The sequence below is a fragment of the Staurois parvus genome, unplaced genomic scaffold, assembly GCF_062004578.1.
Source record: "Staurois parvus isolate SC_StPar_1 unplaced genomic scaffold, SC_StPar_1.0 ptg000118l, whole genome shotgun sequence".
In the NCBI taxonomy this organism is placed as follows: domain Eukaryota; kingdom Metazoa; phylum Chordata; class Amphibia; order Anura; family Ranidae; genus Staurois; species Staurois parvus.
In genome coordinates this window covers 980,797-992,553 of record NW_028317914.1, presented here as the reverse complement: position 1 = coordinate 992,553, position 11,757 = coordinate 980,797, and positions in this window count along the sequence as shown.

Genomic DNA, 11,757 nt, shown 5'->3' with positions numbered 1-11,757 from the left:
CAGCTTTAGTAAATAAACCCCTAAATGTCCAGCCAGTTTACTTAAGTGATAAGTACAGCCAAAGCTTTTTGACTGTTCTTCTGTAGATCACAGGAGTGCAGTTCGTTCTGTACTTCTGTGACCCATTTCAGCTGACAGCAGACTGGTGTCACTCAGCTGGTCCAGGCTGGGGAAAGATCCTGACTTCAAAGTCATCTGGCTCAGCCTCTAAGCGAAGTCCATACCATAACTTTACACTTGGTACAATGCAGTCAGAAAAGTACCTTTCTTCTGGCAACCACCAAACCCAGACACGTCCATCAGATTACTAGGCAGAGAATTGTGATTCGTCACTCCAAAGAACACGTTTCCACTGCTCTAGAGTTCAGTGTTGGCATGCTTTACACCATTGCATCCGACACTTTGCATTGCACTTGGTGATGTAAGGCTTGAATACAGCTGCTCGGCCGTGGAAACCCATTCCATGAAGCTCTCACCACATTGTTGTTGTGCTAATCTGAAGACCACATGAAGTTTGGAGGTCTTTAGCTTATGATTTTGCAGACAGTTGGCAACTTCTTCGCACTGTGCGCTTCAGCATGTGCTGACTCCACTCTGTCATTTTACATGGCTTACAACTTTATGGCTGAGTTGCTGATGTTCTCAGTTGCTTCCACTTTGTTATAATACCACTAACAGTTGTCCATGGAATATTTATTAGCAAGGAAATTTCACGGATGGACTTATTGCACAGGTGACAACCTATCACGGTACCACACTTGAATTCACTGAGCTCCTGAGAGCAATCCATTCTTTCACAAATGTGTGTAGAAGCAGTCTGCATGTCTAGGTGCTTGATTTTATACACCTGTGGCCATGGAGGTGATTGGAACACCTGAATCCAATGATTTGGAGGGGAGTCCCAATACTTTTGGCAATATAATGTATGTAACTACTCCAAATGACACAGCCCCTTGTAAAACCAAATCCAAACATTTTTCTACATGTACATCACTGTGACATTTCTGGAATAGATATTGTACCTTTTTACACAACTTTCAACACTTTCTTGACCACCACTACCATGCAGATATTTCTCATATCTCCAAAAGTAGACCCAACCACTGGTCAGGTCTATATATGCATTTCCCCTTTAAGGGTGTTTGTTGTTGAAGTCTCCTTTTACTGTGTGCACCGCATTTCAATACAAAATTCCACTATGGCAGTGATGCTGCCTGGAGGGGAACATGGATTATATCCTCCACTAACCATATGCCAAAGATGGAGATTGGCTTCTTGCAAATGCTTCTGAAGTATTTATATATATAAAAATGCAGCGCTTGAAAAAAGTGATAATAAAAACACAGTCCAGTGGAAAAAGGTGCTCCGTATATCCTAGTGCAAGTGGTAAGGATTTACACTAACCAGATAGCGTAAAAATATACGCATGTGTATATATATCCTGTAGAGTCCCCTTCTCCCCTCAGATCTGGTCAAGTGAGTAGCCGGAAAAGGTAGATATCCTACGCCCTCTTGTGGTAAAAGAGTGGTCCAGCAGATCAAAACGATATCAATCAGAATAAGCCTTCCCCCTTCACAGGAGTTGATAAGGAAATCCCTTGGGGCTGTAAAAGTTGAGGAAGCTCCTCACAGGGGACACAGGGAAACACTCATAGTGTAGTAGGTAAGGCTTTATTATGAAAACATAAGTGCACAGTAAACATAGGGTATAGGCAGGTATGGATGAACACACTGACCCCTTGGTATTAAAGATGGCCGCCGGGCCTCCTCGTGGCACCGGCGGCTTAGTGTCAACGGCGTCCTAGGTCCCACCTGACGCGTTTCGTGCGCACGCACTTCTTCAGAGGTGGAACAAGGACCGCCGTGACCGTCTCCTCTAACGTATATACCGTATCTGGCGCATGCGCACTGATGCGGCGCCATCTTGCCGAAGTCCAGGCGTCCGCAATCGACAAGTGCGCATGCGCGGGTGCCATTTTACCATGGGCCAAAATGGATGCAGGTATCTAGACAACGGCTCCCTACTAGTGGAGTCCGGGCGTCCGTATTGCGCAACCGCGCATGCGCGGGCACCATTTTGTCATATGCCAAAAGGCAGAATACCCAGCGCTGGCAGAGACAATATTGATAGTATCGGACGTCATATACGCTGTGATAAAACTGCATATTGGATGGTAATGTGTGGGAAACCCCCTCAGGGGACATCCAATGTGGAATAGAAAAGAAGAATTTAAACAAATTCCCAAGGAATGTGAATTAGCAGGGACAAGGGCACATAAGGTTAATAATAAATGAACAAGTGTCCTAAATAAGGGGCCAATAGGTGCATAAGCCCCGTAAAATACTCTAGTAATTAAAATATGAATATTTAACCAGAAGGGGTATCACACCCTGTACATAGGTAATAATCCCATATGGAGGGACAAAGCAACATGGTAAATTGGCATTATAAAACATATAAAATACCTGTCACATGGAGGTAAATGAACCAAAATATATATATATAAAATACATGCTTATGTTCAGCAACACAATAAAAAAACAGATGTCATAGGCATGTGTCATAAAATACAAAAACAAAAAACAGAGGGTGGATATGATCCAGTACTAATAAACATCCTCAATGGGTGTGTGAATAGTGGGGTTACACTTAATGTATGATAACCATACACATGTGGTTAAAAAGGAATTTAAAATAAAAAATAAAATATACAGTAACTCCCCGTTGACCCAAAAATAGAGTCAACGTGGTTTCTTGTGTCAATAACATATGATAAGCCCTAGTGGGTTCAGCTGTTATCAATATAGCAGTTGACGTCAAGCTCAATGTTCAAGCCTGCGGGGTACAAAGTATCCAATTCAAAAATATATTTAGTCTCCATCTGTGAGACCGCCCTGGTCTTAAAGGTTCCTCTCCAATGTGCGGTTACTACGTCAATGCCAACGAATCTCAGACTGGAGGGGTCTCTATGGTGATGTTTCCTATAATGGAGGGACAGGGAGTGTTCCTTGTACCCCTTTTTGATGTTATTGACATGTTCCCGGAGGCGGTCCCTAAGCCGCCTAGTTGTCCTCCCAATGTATTGCTTGGAGCAGGGGCATTCTAATAAGTATACAACATACCTACTGTTGCAACAAATGAATTTGTCAATATTGTAGGATTTCTTAGTCTGATTAGAGGCAAACGTGTCTATCTTTCTCTTCCTCACCCCATTACACTTACAAGCGATGCATTTGTTGCATGGATAGAAACCAGTGTAGCTAAACAGAGAGGGAGGTGGTGTGGGCAAAGAGACCACATTAGGGGCTATTTTGTCCCTCAGAGTAGATGACCTGCGGAAGATAACTTCAGGTTTGTATAGTGATAGTATCTTAGAGAGCGTGGAATCAGCCTTCAAGATCCCCCAATTTTTAGTGATAATATGTTTTATGGATCTATACTGGGCAGAGAAAGTAGTAATAAATGGACAGACCAAAGTTTTAAGTGGTTTAGTCTGAATACTCAATAATTCCTGTCTGTCCGTATTAGCTATTGATTCCATAGTGCCATCTGACATCGCCTTGTCATAGCCTTTTTCAAGGAATCTATCTTTGAGGATATTAGCCTGCGTGTGAAAGGCATCAATACTGGTACAGTTTCTCCTGAGCCTAAGGAATTGTCCTTTCGGTATTCCTGCCAACCAACTGGGATGGTGACAGCTTCCTAAAGGAATAAAGCTGTTACGGTCGGTGGGCTTGAAAAAGGATTTTGTAGCAATATGCCCCTCTAGGTTTAATAAAGTGAGGTCTAAGAAATCAATTTCTGTATTGCTGTAGTTATATGACAATTTGATGTTAACCGTGTTGTTATTGAGAGTGGTGAAAAAATTGATAAGGGACTGCTCCGTACCATGCCAAAATAACAGTATGTCGTCAATGTACCGCTTATAGAAAAGTAATTCGGGCCAGTCCATAGCATAAATATTGTCCTCCTCCCAAAAGGACATAAACAGGTTTGCCAGGCTGGGGGCAAACTTTGCCCCCATGGCAACACCCTTGACCTGCAAATAGTACTTACTATCAAACCACATATAATTTTTCGACATGGCAAAGTCCAGGAGTTCTAGTATAAAATCAATATGTGGGGAAAGTAACGGACTCTCATATGTGAGATAATGTTTGGCAGCAATCATCCCATCTTTATGATTGATGTTGCTATACAACGCCTCAACATCCGCTGTGACCAAAAAAACGGATGGAGGGATACAGATATCTTTAATAGAATTGAGAACATGCTTCGTGTCCTTTAAATTGGATGGAGTATGAAGTACTAGTGGTTGTAAATGCTGGTCAATGTAGGCGCCTATTCTTGAGCAGAGTGAGTCGATACCACTCACTATGGGCCTACCGGGTGGTTTTAATGGATTCTTATGAACTTTAGGCAAGATATATAAAACCGGAAGACGGGGAGCCTTAGGGCACAGAAATTCCTTCTCTTTCTTATTAATGATGGAACCATCATATCCATTTTTAATAATGGTCTTAAGGATGCGTTTATATCCAGGCAGGGGATCTGTATGAAGCAATTGATAAGTCGACGCATCCCCAAGAATATTATACACTTCTGCTGTGTAATCACTCTTATTCAGAATCACAACCCCTCCGCCCTTGTCCGCTGGTCTTACTACAAGGTCTTTTTTATCCAACAGAGATTTGATAGCTGCATCGATCTTAGGATCCTTATATAGTCTCTTGGGCGGGAGATTTTTCAAATCTTTCAATACCTGGTCTTTAAATAAACCAACAGCAGAATTACTCTGTGGTGGAGGATTAAAGGTAGATGCGTTAGCAAGGGAGGTATACTGACTGGAGGGTTGCTTAGAGATAGGGTTATTCAGAAAATATCTTTTGATGGATAACTTTCTTGCAAATTTCTGGATGTCAATGAAGGCTTGGAATTTGTTCATAGGCCTAGCAGGGGCAAATTTCAAGCCTTTATCAAGAAGAATGAGTTCATTATCAGAAAGGGGAGTTGCACTGAGGTTGAAAATGCCCTTCCCTATCAAGTTCTCCTTCGTTTTGTTGGATCTATTGATTCTCCTCCCTCCCCTTTTGCCTCTATATTGTCGCTTCGTTTTCGTACCCTGCCTCTCTCTAAAAAATGATGGTCATTATTGGTGCGGGTATCTGGAGTTCTAGGGGTGGGGGGTGCATAATACTCATCGTATGGTGGTCTCCAATATTGATTTTGGTAGTCACGGGGGTATTGATCCCTATAGTACCCTTGTTGTGGGGAATTATAATAATGGTAATCGTTTCGATTATCAAAGGAATTCCTCTGCGGATAAGCAGGGCCCTGATGGTGATTGTTCTTACGGTAAGTTTTACGTTTATTTGATTTATTAGGTTTATGCTGGGTGTTATATGGGACAGGATTTCCCTGTTTCGGATGGGCATTTGGATGCCATCTATAGTTTTTTCACCACTCTCAATAACAACACGGTTAACATCAAATTGTCATATAACTACAGCAATACAGAAATTGATTTCTTAGACCTCACTTTATTAAACCTAGAGGGGCATATTGCTACAAAATCCTTTTTCAAGCCCACCGACCGTAACAGCTTTATTCCTTTAGGAAGCTGTCACCATCCCAGTTGGTTGGCAGGAATACCGAAAGGACAATTCCTTAGGCTCAGGAGAAACTGTACCAGTATTGATGCCTTTCACACGCAGGCTAATATCCTCAAAGATAGATTCCTTGAAAAAGGCTATGACAAGGCGATGTTAGATGGCACTATGGAATCAATAGCTAATACGGACAGACAGGAATTATTGAGTATTCAGACTAAACCACTTAAAACTTTGGTCTGTCCATTTATTACTACTTTCTCTGCCCAGTATAGATCCATAAAACATATTATCACTAAAAATTGGGGGATCTTGAAGGCTGATTCCACACTCTCTAAGATACTCCCGGATAAACCTGAAGTTATCTTCCGCAGGTCATCTACTCTGAGGGACAAAATAGCCCCTAATGTGGTCTCTTTGCCCACACCACCTCCCTCTCTGTTTAGCTACACTGGTTTCTATCCATGCAACAAATGCATCGCTTGTAAGTGTAATGGGGTGAGGAAGAGAAAGATAGACACGTTTGCCTCTAATCAGACTAAGAAATCCTACAATATTGACAAATTCATTTGTTGCAACAGTAGGTATGTTGTATACTTATTAGAATGCCCCTGCTCCAAGCAATACATTGGGAGGACAACTAGGCGGCTTAGGGACCGCCTCCGGGAACATGTCAATAACATCAAAAAGGGGTACAAGGAACACTCCCTGTCCCTCCATTATAGGAAACATCACCATAGAGACCCCTCCAGTCTGAGATTCGTTGGCATTGACGTAGTAACCGCACATTGGAGAGGAACCTTTAAGACCAGGGCGGTCTCACAGATGGAGACTAAATATATTTTTGAATTGGATACTTTGTACCCCGCAGGCTTGAACATTGAGCTTGACGTCAACTGCTATATTGATAACAGCTGAACCCACTAGGGCTTATCATATGTTATTGACACAAGAAACCACGTTGACTCTATTTTTGGGTCAACGGGGAGTTACTGTATATTTTATTTTTTATTTTAAATTCCTTTTTAACCACATGTGTATGGTTATCATACATTAAGTGTAACCCCACTATTCACACACCCATTGAGGGTGTTTATTAGTACTGGATCATATCCACCCTCTGTTTTTTGTTTTTGTATTTTATGACACATGCCTATGACATCTGTTTTTTTATTGTGTTGCTGAACATAAGCATGTATTTTATATATATATTTTTTGGTTCATTTACCTCCATGTGACAGGTATTTTATATGTTTTATAATGCCAATTTACCATGTTGCTTTGTCCCTCCATATGGGATTATTACCTATGTACAGGGTGTGATACCCCTTCTGGTTAAATATTCATATTTTAATTACTAGAGTATTTTACGGGGCTTATGCACCTATTGGCCCCTTATTTAGGACACTTGTTCATTTATTATTAACCTTATGTGCCCTTGTCCCTGCTAATTCACATTCCTTGGGAATTTGTTTAAATTCTTCTTTTCTATTCCACATTGGATGTCCCCTGAGGGGGTTTCCCACACATTACCATCCAATATGCAGTTTTATCACAGCGTATATGACGTCCGATACTATCAATATTGTCTGTGCCAGCGCTGGGTATTCTGCCTTTTGGCATATGACAAAATGGTGCCCGCGCATGCGCGGTTGCGCAATACGGACGCCCGAACTCCACTAGTAGGGAGCCGTTGTCTAGATACCTGCATCCATTTTGGCCCATGGTAAAATGGCACCCGCGCATGCGCACTTGTCGATTGCGGACGCCTGGACTTCGGCAAGATGGCGCCGCATCAGTGCGCATGCGCCAGATACGGTATATACGTTAGAGGAGACGGTCACGGCGGTCCTTGTTCCACCTCTGAAGAAGTGCGTGCGCACGAAACGCGTCAGGTGGGACCTAGGACGCCGTTGACACTAAGCCGCCGGTGCCACGAGGAGGCCCGGCGGCCATCTTTAATACCAAGGGGTCAGTGTGTTCATCCATACCTGCCTATACCCTATGTTTACTGTGCACTTATGTTTTCATAATAAAGCCTTACCTACTACACTATGAGTGTTTCCCTGTGTCCCCTGTGAGGAGCTTCCTCAACTTTTACAGCCCCAAGGGATTTCCTTATCAACTCCTGTGAAGGGGGAAGGCTTATTCTGATTGATATCGTTTTGATCTGCTGGACCACTCTTTTACCACAAGAGGGCGTAGGATATCTACCTTTTCCGGCTACTCACTTGACCAGATCTGAGGGGAGAAGGGGACTCTACAGGATATATATATACACATGCGTATATTTTTACGCTATCTGGTTAGTGTAAATCCTTACCACTTGCACTAGGATATACGGAGCACCTTTTTCCACTGGACTGTGTTTTTATTATCACTTTTTTCAAGCGCTGCATTTTTATATATATGAATTGTGGGACTTTATATGCGTTTTCCTGTATGTTCAGCTGCTGCCACTATTGATGAGCGCTTACTGTATATTTTATCTTATATCTGCTTCTGAAGTATTATAGGAGATCAGCAGAGATGCATAATGGAGAAACTTGTTTCATTTGAGTTGTGTTTGGTAAGTTAATAATTTTGTTTCATCATATTGGTTATGTTAGAATAATTTGTTTTAGGAATTTATTTTGTGTATTCAAATTAATTTCAAATACTTGCTATTTTCAAATCTATTGCAAATAAAAAATTGGAATTTGAAATTAAAATTTTAGAAGATGTCTATATTCGTTCTAGTTTATTCTCTTCTATTCAATTCTATTCAATTTTTTCTATTCCCATTCTGTTCTATTCTATTCTTTTATTTTCGATTCTATTCTATGCCATTCTATTCTACTTTATTATTTTTTTTTCTATTTTATTCTCTTCTAGTCAGGGATTTTTTTCAGTGGGAATGCGGGGGAACGCAGTTCTAGCACCTCCAGCACTGAAAGTATGTAATAGCAAGGGTTGCTGGGGTGTGCTGGAGGATCTGTTGTTGGTGGCTGCTGGGGATCTATTGTCACTGAAGGGGATATATTTTTGTGTGGTGGTCTATTGTTGGTGGTGGGTGATCTATTGGTGATGAGGGTCAATTGTTGCTGGAAGAAATCTACTGCTGAGGGAGGGGTCTAGTGTCTATTATTGCTGGCTGCTGGAGAGTCTATTGATGCTGGCTGCTGGGAGATCTGTTGTAGCTGATGGGGGTCTATTGTTGCTAGAGGAATCTATCATTGCTGGGGGGGATCTAATTCCGCTGGTTGCAGGGGATCTATATTTCTGCTATTTTTGTTATTATTAAGAAATTCCATACAAATTATTTTTCTCCACAAAATGATACTTGTCTCTGTATTCTCTAAAAGGAGTGGTGCTGGGAGGTGGGTAGGGGGTGGAGACAAGAAGTGACTCAGAAAAGGGGAGTTTCTGCACCTTTTTTTGAGAAAAAAAAGCCCTGCTTCTAGTATATCATTTTCTATTCTATTCTATAAAGCATCCTAAGTTGTAATGATCATCTTATTTCACTTTTAATCCTAACTGTATTTATTGCATTATGTTTACAATTCAAAGTCAAATACATTTTGAGTTGTAATTCATTTTCAAATCCATTTTCGAATTCAAATTCAGATAATATGTTAAAATTTATTCTAGATTATTGAAATTCATTACAATTGTGATACAGGAATTTGAATACATCCGAATCTCTGAATAACGAAAATGTAGTCTGAATTTTGATCTGTAACAGAACAAATCACACGTCTAGAGGTCAGAGATTGCATACCGGTGAAGTCAATCCGGTGAAGGATTTTGAGGAAGTCCATTTGTATATTGTTTCAATAATTATATTTACTGGAAATATGTACTAATTACATTTTAAACGCTAAGGAGTTGATTTACTAAAATTGGAGAGTGCAAAATCTGGTTGTAGCCAATCAGCTTCTAACTTCAGCTTGTCTAATTAAGCTTTGACAAAAATCTGGAAGCTGATTGGTTTCTATGCAGAGCTGTACCAGATTTTGTACTCTCCCAGGTTAGTAAATCAACCCCTAAATGGCTATGCTGTGGTAATAATTTTTTAGAGACTGATAAAGCAAGGTTAATAATATTTCTTGAAACATATCTAACAGTATAATTGAACCATAGGGATTTAATAAATGTTTGGGAGTTACTAGAACTAGGCTACTTAATAGAGCCAGCCTGGATGTGTTATCACTGACTTTTAAAAGGGGAAAAAATAATTTAACAAAATTAAATTGCAAACGTTCGGCTTTACCATTCCACTATGTTATGTTAAAATCACACTGATGTGATATCCTTTAAATCAGGTTTGTTGTTAATTTTTAAGACTACCAGTATGAGTTGACAGAAAAATTTTGGAACCAATATACAACGTACATTTTCTAGCAAGTTCAGAGGCACATTCCAGGTCAATAAAAAAAAACAAATAAACAAGTAATTTATTTAAATACATTTAGTAAGTCACAGGGTTCATTTAATATGCACAACCCTAAGGAATGAAATGAAAGATTGCAATCTTTAAATACATTTAGGGCAGGGCTTTCTTAGTTGAAATGTGGGGAAATCCAGTTCTGCCATCTCTAGCACTGAATGTATGTAATGGAAAGGGGTGTTGGGGTGTACTGGGGTGTCTATTGATGATAGCTGCTGGGGTGAGCTATTGTCTGAGGTGAATCAACAATAGTTGCGGGGAGAGGGTTGTTGTTGCTGGGGAGGGATCTATTGTTGAGGGAGTAGTCTATTGTTGCTGTCTGCTAAGTGATCTATTTTTGCTGGGGATCTATTTTTGGTGGTGGATATTCTGTTGCAGGGAATTTATTGTTCCAGGTAAGGGTTTATTCTTGCTCCGGTGGATCTATTGCTGCTGGGGGGCTATTGTTTCTGATAGGGATCTTTTTTTGGTGGGGGGATCTATTTTTGCTGGGGTCTACTGTTGTTTGGGGAATCTATTGTTGATGGGTAATCTATTGTGGCTGACTGCAGGAGATCTATTTTACTGCAAATGATACTTGGTTCTGTTTTCTCTAAAAAGGGTGGTACTTGGAGCTGGGTGGGTGATAGAACCAAAAGATGATGCTCAGAGGTGGGTAGGGGACCCATACAAGGGGTGACTCAGAAGGGAGGAGTACCTGTACCCATTCTCTGAGAAAAATAGCCCTGATTAAGAGTGTAAATAAGGGTTCAGGTGGACAGTATGTATGTATGTATGGCACTGAGATCAAGAACACGGGGCATCATTTCAAAGTTCAAAACTAAGTTTAAAAGTATTATTATACTGAAAGTTCATTGGATACTTGGAAAAGCCTTCCAACAGAGGTCATATTTCAGTCTCCAGTTAATGAATGTAAACATGTTTGGGATGAACATACTGTATGTCTATAATCAAGAAATGTGGTTGTAAAAAAATGTACCATATGTTAAAATAACATGGACAACTTAGTCTCTTTCTGCTGCCACTCTTCTATGTTTCTAACTCCTTACTGGCATACTGGGGAAGAGTTTCAGAAAGTATTGAAGCCAGACAGTAAACATTACAGCCAACCATCTTTTGTAAAAAGAGTCCATCAATGAAAGCCTCCATGTTTCTCTAGTGTGGGGTTTTAGGAGCATGTATAAAGACCTAGAATTGAAATAGTTTAAAGCAGTTTTAAACTCAAAAGCAAACATTTATTATATTGCAACTTACTAGTTCTCTGATGTGATGGCTGTATTAGTTTCCCTTCTTAAGCTGGTGATTCAGCCAGCAAGTCAGTTGTTTTCAGAAGATCAAGCTTTTAAGCAGAATGTAATCCCTTATATGGATGAGACCATCTATTTACCACTGACAGGGGTGATTAAAATAATCATAATTTATTCACTTAAAACCTTCATCCTAAAAGGAAAACATGTTTACTGTAACTGATTATAAAGTGTTAGCTAGAGTTTGGCTTCAGTTTGTTTTTGTATTTAAATCTGCTAATATATTTAACACTCCCTTCCCCCTCAGACTGATGATGCTGCTGTCTGTTGTATCTTGTGCTCATTCCTCCAGAGTGGTTCTCACAAATACAAGAGGTATGTTACTGGCCAGATCACCAGGTGAATTCGGAAGGAAAAAAGCCTGAAAAAAGAAAACTGATGCAGCCATTACATCTTATGGTTGGTGATCTG